Genomic DNA, 8,417 nt, shown 5'->3' on the forward strand with positions numbered 1-8,417 from the left:
GGAGTTTGCACATTCTCCCCGTGTCTGCGTGGGTATCACCCCCACAACCCAAAGATGTGCAGGGTAGGTGGATTGGCCATGCTAAATTGCCCCTTAATTGGGAAAAAGTAATTGGGCACTCTAAATTTCTTTTTTTTTCCCTAACGAGGGAATTGAAAACCTGTGCTTGGGGAAGGGGGAGGCAGGAGGGGGAGATAAGTTTCTTTAGCAAATATATCTCCTCAGTCGTGAGTTAGGTATGGGCACGGGGAGTGTGCTGTCCCACTCTCACCCCCACTCCCCAACCAGGAGATTATCTTGGACGATGGAAGCAGCCAGAGATTTGTGAGATGGTGGCGTGGTGGTAATGGCGCTGGACTAGTAATCCAGACGCCCAGGCTAGTGGTCCGGGCAACACTGGTTCAAATCCCACCCCAGCAGCTGGTGGAATTTTAATTTAATTAATAAATCCGGAATTGTCAGCAATGGTGACAATGAAACTATCATCAATTGTTGTAAAAAAAAACATCTGGTTCACTAATGTCCTTTAGAGAAGGAAATCTGCCGTCCTTACCCGGTCTGGCCTACATGTGACTCCAGACCCACAACTCTAGTACGGCCGCATTTGGAGTATTGCGTACAGTTCTGGTCGCCTCATTATAGGAAGGACGTGGAAGCTTTGGAACGGGTGCAGAGGAGATTTACCAGGATGTTGCCTGGTATGGAGGGAAAATCTTATGAGGAAAGGCTGATGGACTTGAGGTTGTTTTCGTTAGAGAGAAGAAGGTTAAGAGGTGACTTAATAGAGGCATACAAAATGATCAGAGGGTTAGATAGGGTGGACAGAGAGAGCCTTCTCCCGCGGATGGAGGTGGGTAGCACCAGGGGACATAGCCTTAAATTGAAGGGTAATAGATATAGGACAGAGGTCAGAGGTGGGTTTTTTACGCAAAGAGTGGTGAGGCCGTGGAATGCCCTACCTGCAACAGTAGTGAACATGCCAACATTGAGGGCATTTAAAAATTTATTGGATAAGCATATGGATGATAAGGGCATAGTGTAGGTTAGATGGCCTTTAGATTTTTTCCATGTCGGTGCAACATCGAGGGCCGAAGGGCCTGTACTGCGCTGTATCGTTCTATGTTCTATGTGGTTGACTCTGACAGGGCCGAGCCAGACACTCAGTTCAAGGGTAATAAGGTGTTGGTGTATGTTGACCTTAACCCAGTGAAAATAAAAGACAGGGTTGTGCAGTAATCACAGAACACAAAACACTTACACGCCCTGTATAGCAGGAGACCTCCCGGAGTCCTTCACGCAACAACAACCTCTCTGTTCCTCTGAAGTGACTCAATGCCACCCTCTCCTGGCCATGTGTGAATTACAACCCGATTAAAAACTCGGGTGATTTATCTCAGCAATATCTGTCGGCGTGCACCAATTAAAACCCGCTGCTGAGATGCGCTGACTGCTCCCCACCGGCTCGCTCGCAACAACTTTCAGAGATTTAGATAACGGGGCCTCAGGAATTGTGCTGAATCTACCCTCCACACATCATGTACATGGCTTAGAAACAGCTTTGACAAAGAGTCATCGGACTCGAAACATTAGCTCTTTTCTCTCCCTACAGATGCTGCCAGACTTGCTATGATTTTCCAGCATTTCCCCTTTGGTTTCAGATTCCAGCATCCGCAGTAATTTGCTTTTAGCCAGTGACTTAGAAACAATTGGATGACGAGGTTACGTTTGGGGGTCAAGAGTGCTTCACCCCCAAGGGCGACAGGTGGTCCAGTGGTTAGCACTGGGACTGCGGCGCTGAGGACCGGGGTTCGAATCCCAGCCCTGGGTCACCGTCCGGGTGGAGTTTGCACATTCTCTCCGTGTCTGCGTGGGTTTCTCCCCCACAACCCAAAGATGTGCAGGGTAGGTGGATTGGCCACGCTAAATTGCCCCTTAATTGGAAAAAAATAATCGGATACTCTAAATTTATTTTTAAAAAGTGCTTCACCCCCACCCCAGAATTCAAAGATCGCGGGTTGATGATACCCTCCACAGACTGGAGTACTTAATCCTGACCAACACTCCCAGTGCAGCACAAAGGGTCAGTGCTGAGGGAGAGCTGCCCTGTCAGAGGGTCAGTACTGAGGGAGTGCTGCACTGTCAGAGGGTCAGTACTGAGGGAGTGCTGCACTGTCAGAGGGTCAGTACTGAGGGAGTGCTGCACAGTCAGAGGGTCAGTACTGAGGGAGTGCTGCACTGTCAGAGGGTCAGTACTGAGGGAGTGCCGCACTGTCAGAGGGTCAGTACTGAGGGAGTGCCGCACTGTCAGAGGGTCAGTACTGAGGGAGCGCCGCACTGTCAGAGGGTCAGTACTGAGGGAGCGCTGCACTGTCAGAGGGTCAGTACTGAGGGAGTGCTGCACTGTCAGAGGGTCAGTACTGAGGGAGTGCCGCACTGTCAGAGGGTCAGTACTGAGGGAGTGCCGCACTGTCAGAGGGTCAGTACTGAGGGAGCGCTGCACTGTCAGAGGGTCAGTACTGAGGGAGGGCCGCACTGTCAGAGGGTCAGTACTGAGGGAGGGCCGCACTGTCAGAGGGTCAGTACTGAGGGAGTGCTGCACTGTCAGAGGGTCAGTACTGAGGGAGTGCCGCACTGTCAGAGGGTCAGTACTGAGGGAGTGCCGCACTGTCAGAGGGTCAGTACTGAGGGCATTGGGGATCTCATATTCCCAGAATCCATGGGGGAGTACGAGCTTCCCCGTTAAGGGGGCGGGGCAACGTGTTCACCTCCAGTATAAAGCCTCACTCGGTTGGGTAGCGCAGGGATCAATCGTTATTGTTTCACTCAATGTGGTGTGAACTCCCCCTTCTTGCAGATACAAAACTGGCGACGAGGAGTACACGTGATCCGTTCTCGACGCTGAAGCCTCGCAGCTCCGCAACATCTTGACGTTCGTGTTGCAAGTCAAAGTCCACATTTCTTTGCTATGCTGCTGTACGGACATCGGAACACCTTTGACGCAGGGGTTGAGGATCGGGCCGAGTATGCAGAGCTGGTGTTGCGGAGGATGAGCGCCAAACAGTGATCTTACTCACCACTTGCAGGGCCTATACGTATGGGATTATCCAGAGCCTCAGGTACCCGGCGGCACCAGACCCCGGCACCGCTGACCAGCTCGTGGAGCTCGTTGGTCAGCATTTTAACCAACCACCGTCCGTGATCATCCAGCTGTATCGATTTAACATGGCTGAGTAAACCTCGGGTGAGTGGGTCACCGAGTTAGTGACCAGATCGAGGAAACTCGCCCAATTTTGCGAATATGGGACTTTGCTATCCGAGACGTTACGCGATAGCCTCGTCTACGGCATGGGAGACACAAAGGCAGCTCTTGGACGAGCCTTCCCTGAACCTCCAGCAGGCGCTGCAGATCTCCTTGTCCCGGGGGAGCACGGAGTTCCAGAACTTCAGGGCATGGAGGTAAATGCCGTGCGCCAAAGTCCCTCCCGTGATAAACCCCGCCCCCAGTCGGCTGACAGGGGACGAGGCCCTGGCCTGTGGGCCCATCCACCGCACCGCAAAACGCGGAGGACGGTTCACCTCCCTGCATGATGTGCAGCCACCGACCCCGGTGCAACCGCAGGCAACGAGGGTCCCAGCGGTATAGGAGCTCCGGCTCGGATAGACGTTCACCTGGCGATCGGGTTTTTCATTTGTTCGATCTGGACAGGGTCCTGCTCTTGGACGTCCCAGACAAAGTGCCCGCCATGCAGTTGCATTGTTTGGCGGCGCCCCGTGTAGCCCCCATCCATGTGAATGAGCACAGGCTGCAAATGGAGTTGGACACGGTGCCCATGGTGGCCCAGAGCACTTTCTACCATATCCAGCGGGGAATCCAGACTTCATATTTGTCAGACACGACGGCTCATTTAATACTCATACCAGGGGTATTGAAGGAACCTGGAGGCAGTGCTGCAATGGTTTGGCGTCTGCCTGCATCAGGCAAAGTGCGTGTTCCAGGCCAAAGAGGTTGTCTACTTAGGGCATCGCGTGGACCGCGACAGATTGCAGCCAGTGGAAGAAAAGGCAAGTGTCATTCAGTTGGTCGCCGCTCCGACTTAATGCGACGGAGCTCCATTCGCTTCTCAGCCTATTGAACTATTACGGGTAACTTGCCCCAAACTTTGCGGCCGTGCCGGCCCCTCTGCTGCTGTATAGACCCTTAGTTAGGCCACACTTGGAGTATAGTCTTCAATTCTATTCGCCACACTACCAGAAGGATGTGGAGGCTTTAGACGGGGTGCAGAGGAGATTTACCAGGATGTTGCCTGGTATGGAGGGCATTAACTATGAGGAGCGGTTGAATAAACTCGGTTTGTTCTCACTGGAACGCCGGAGGTTGAGGGGTGACCTGATAGAGGTCTACAAAATTATGAGGGAAACAGACAGGGTGGATAGTCAGAGGCTTTTCCCCAGAGTAGAGGGGTCAATTACCAGGGGGCATAGGTTTAAGGTGCGAGGGGCAAGGTTTAGAGGAGATGTACGAGGCAAGTTGTTTTTACACAATGGGTAGTGGGTGCCTGGAACTCGCTGCCGGAGGAGGTGGTGGAAGCAGGGACGATAGTGACATTTAAGGGGCATCTTGACAAATACATGAATAAGATGGGAATAGAGGGATACGGACCCCGGAAGTGTAGAAGATTTTAGTTTAGATGGGCAGCATGGTCGGCACGGGCTTGGAGGGCTGAAGGGCCTGTTGCTGTGCTGTACTTTTCTTCGTTTTTTGCTCTTAAAGATGCACAAGGACTGAGTCTGGAGTGCGATCCAGGAGGCAGCTTTCTGGTGCATCGAAAGGTGTTTGCCATCCTCCGGTGTACTGACACTGCGTCTCGGGCAAGCGTTTACTTGTCACCTGCGATGCTTCCCCTTTCGGTATTGGGGCCGTTTTGTCCCATTGGATTTCAGACGGTAGAGAACGGCCGATCGCTTTTGCATCCCGCACACCGACCGCGGCTGAGCGCAAATACAGTCAGGTGGAGAAAAAAGGGCCTGCTGGTGGTGTTTGGGATGTGGAAATTCCACATGTATGTGTATAGTCGCCACTTTAACATCATTACAGACCATAAGCCTCTACTGGGATTCTTTGCTGAGGACAAAGCCATCCCACCCATTGCGTCGGCACGCATCCAGCACTGGGCACTTCTACCAGCAGTACTCTTTTGAACATCAGCCGGGGACCCACATAGCACCTGCGGACGTGCCAAGCCGCTTGCTCCAACCGACCAAGCCCTCGCCTCCCCCTCTGGCAGGTGAGATTGTGACCGTATGTTTTTATTTATTTAAAGAGGCCAATTATTTTTTCCAATTAAGAGGCAATTTAGCGCGGCCAATCCACCTCCCCTGCACATCTTTGGGTTGTGGGGGCGAAACCCACGCAGACACGGGGAGAATGTGCAAACTCCACACGGACAGTGACACGGGGCCGGGATCAAACCCGGGTCGTCGGCACCGTGAGGCAGCGATTCCGACAGAGAGGGTGGCTCAGCAATGCCCATTCTGCCGGGGATACCAGATGCTCCCTGCTGCTGCAGCTCCTCATCCCGGGATCACCCTGACTTCGCTGGTCCTTTCATGGGTTCCACACTTCCTCTACTGGTGGACACCCATTCGAAGTGGTTGGAGTTTCATTGGATGCAGAGGATCACCTATCACGCTACAGTCGATAAGCTGCGTCTCTTTCTCCATATATGGCATCCCCGGAGTCCCCAACAATGACGAATATTTAAGGAATGAATGTTTGCAGTTAAACAGTTATACCTTCCTTTCTGGTGCAAAATGTCAGTGATAACCCCAAAATCTGATTAAATAAAGAGAAAGAAAATAGATGATGAAGGCAAACTAGTGAGGAAGATGAAAAGATTCAATAAGAGCTTCTTCAAATATAAAAAGGAAGAGAGAGGTCAAAGTGAACATAGGCCACTGAGAAAATAAATCTGGGCTGAGAACTTTGGAGCTCCTTGCCAGCAGCCAGCTGTGGGATCAGAGTCCGTGTGTCAGGCAGTGACGAGTGGGGTCCCACGGGGATCAGTGCTTGGTCACCAGCTATTCATAATAGACATCAATGACTTGGATGTGGGAACCACATGTAATAATTCCAAATTTAACTCTCCCTTTCATAAATCCATGTTGACGTTATCTAATCCCCTTGATATTTTCTATGTGTCCAGTTATCAGAGACAGAGACAGAGACAGAGAGATGGAATAACAGAGCCAATTACCTCTAGACTTACTGTGCTTTTTTTGGTTAGCTGCCAGATGATGCAGGTGAGGATCATGTGAAGCACTGAAGCTACCATGAAGGTTATAAAAGCCTTCTCATGGACCCCTGTAATGACACAAACAGGAATGATCACGGCGGCTATCCTCTCCACCAGCACCCAGCGATCGGATAACCCTCCCCAAGGAGCGCCCAGCGATTGGATAACCCTCCCCAAGGAGCGGCCAGCGATCGGATAACCCTCCCCGAAGGAGCGCCCAGCGATCGGATAACCCTCCGCAAGGAGCGCCCAGCGATTGGGATCCCTCCCCAAGGAGCGCCCAGCGATCGGATAACCCTCCCCAAGGAGCGGCCAGCGATCGGATAACCCTCTCCAAGGAGCGGCCAGCGATTGGCAACCCTCCCCAAGGAGCGGCCAGTGATTGGCAACCCTCCCCAAGGAGCGCCCAGCGATTGGGAACCCCAACACCGCACAGCGATCGGATAACCCTCCCCAAGGAGTGCCCAGCGATCGGATAACCCTCCCCAAGGAGCGCCCAGCGATCGGGATCCCTCCCCAAGGAGCGCCCAGCGATCGGATAACCCTCCCCAAGGAGCGCCCAGCGATCGGGATCCCTCCCCAAGGAGCGCCCAGCAATTGGGAACCCCAACACCGCACAGCGATCGGATAACCCTCCCCAAGGAGTGCCCAGCGATTGGATAACCCTCCCCAAGGTGCGCCCAGCGATTGGATAACCCTCCCCAAGGAGCGGCCAGCGATCGGGATCCCTCCCCAAGGAGCGCCCAGCGATTGGATAACCCTCCCCAAGGAGCGCCCAGCGATCGGGATCCCTCCCCAAGGAGCGCCCAGCGATTGGATAACCCTCCCCAAGGAGCGGCCAGCGATCGGGATCCCTCCCCAAGGAGCGGCCAGCGATTGGATAACCCTCCCCAAGGAGCGCCCAGCGATCGGATAACCCTCCCCAAGGAGCGCCCAGCGATCGGATAACCCTCCCCAAGGAGCGCCCAGCGATTGGATAACCCTCCCCAAGGAGCGCCCAGCGATTGGATAACCCTCCCCAAGGAGCGCCAAGCGATCGGGATCCCTCCCCAAGGAGCGCCCAGCGATCGGGATCCCTCCCCAAGGAGCGCCATTCGATCGGGATCCCTCCCCAAGGAGCGCCCAGCGATCGGGATCCCTCCCCAAGGAGCGCCATTCGATCGGGATCCCTCCCCAAGGAGCGCCCAGCGATCGGATAACCCTCCCCAAGGAGCGCCCAGCGATCGGGATCCCTCCACAAGGAGCGCCCAGCGATCGGATAACCCTCCCCAAGGAGCGCCATTCGTTCGGGATCCCTCCCCAAGGAGCGCCCAGCAATCGGATAACCCTCCCCAAGGAGCGCCCAGCGATCGGGATCCCTCCCCAAGGAGCGCGCAGCGATCGGATAACCCTCTCCAAGGAGCGCCATTCGATCGGGATCGCTCCCCAAGGAGCGCCCAGTGATTGGGAACCCCAACACCGCACAGCGATCGGGATCCCTCCCCAAGGAGCGCCCAGCGATCGGGATCCCTCCCCAAGGAGCGCCCAGCGATCGGATAACCCTCCCCAAGGAGCGCCCAGCGATCGGGAACCCTCCCCAAGGAGCGCCCAGGGATCGGGATCCCTCCCCAAGGAGCGCCCAGCGATCGGATAACCCTCCCCAAGGAGCGCCCAGCGATCGGATAACCCTCCCCAAGGAGCGCCCAGCGATTGGATAACCCTCCCCAAGGAGCACCCAGCGATTGGATAACCTTCCCCAAGGAGCGGCCAGCGATTGGGATCCCTCCCCAAGGAGCGCCCAGCGATCGGGATCCCTCCCCAAGGAGCGCCATTCGATCGGGATCCCTCCCCAAGGAGCGCCATTCGATCGGGATCCCTCCCCAAGGAGCGCCCAGCGATCGGATAACCCTCCCCAAGGAGCGCCCAGCGATCGGATAACCCTCCCCAAGGAGCGCCCAGCGATCGGGATCCCTCCCCAAGGAGCGCCATTCGATCGGGATCCCTCCCCAAGGAGCGCCCAGCGATCGGATAACCCTCCCCAAGGAGCGCCCAGCGATCGGGATCCCTCCCCAAGGAGCGCCCAGCGATCGGATAACCCTCCCCAAGGAGCGCCATTCGATCGGGATCCCTCCCCAAGGATGCCCA

Source organism: Scyliorhinus canicula, chromosome 14 (genome assembly GCF_902713615.1).
Source record: "Scyliorhinus canicula chromosome 14, sScyCan1.1, whole genome shotgun sequence".
Classification (NCBI taxonomy): Eukaryota; Metazoa; Chordata; class Chondrichthyes; order Carcharhiniformes; family Scyliorhinidae; genus Scyliorhinus; species Scyliorhinus canicula.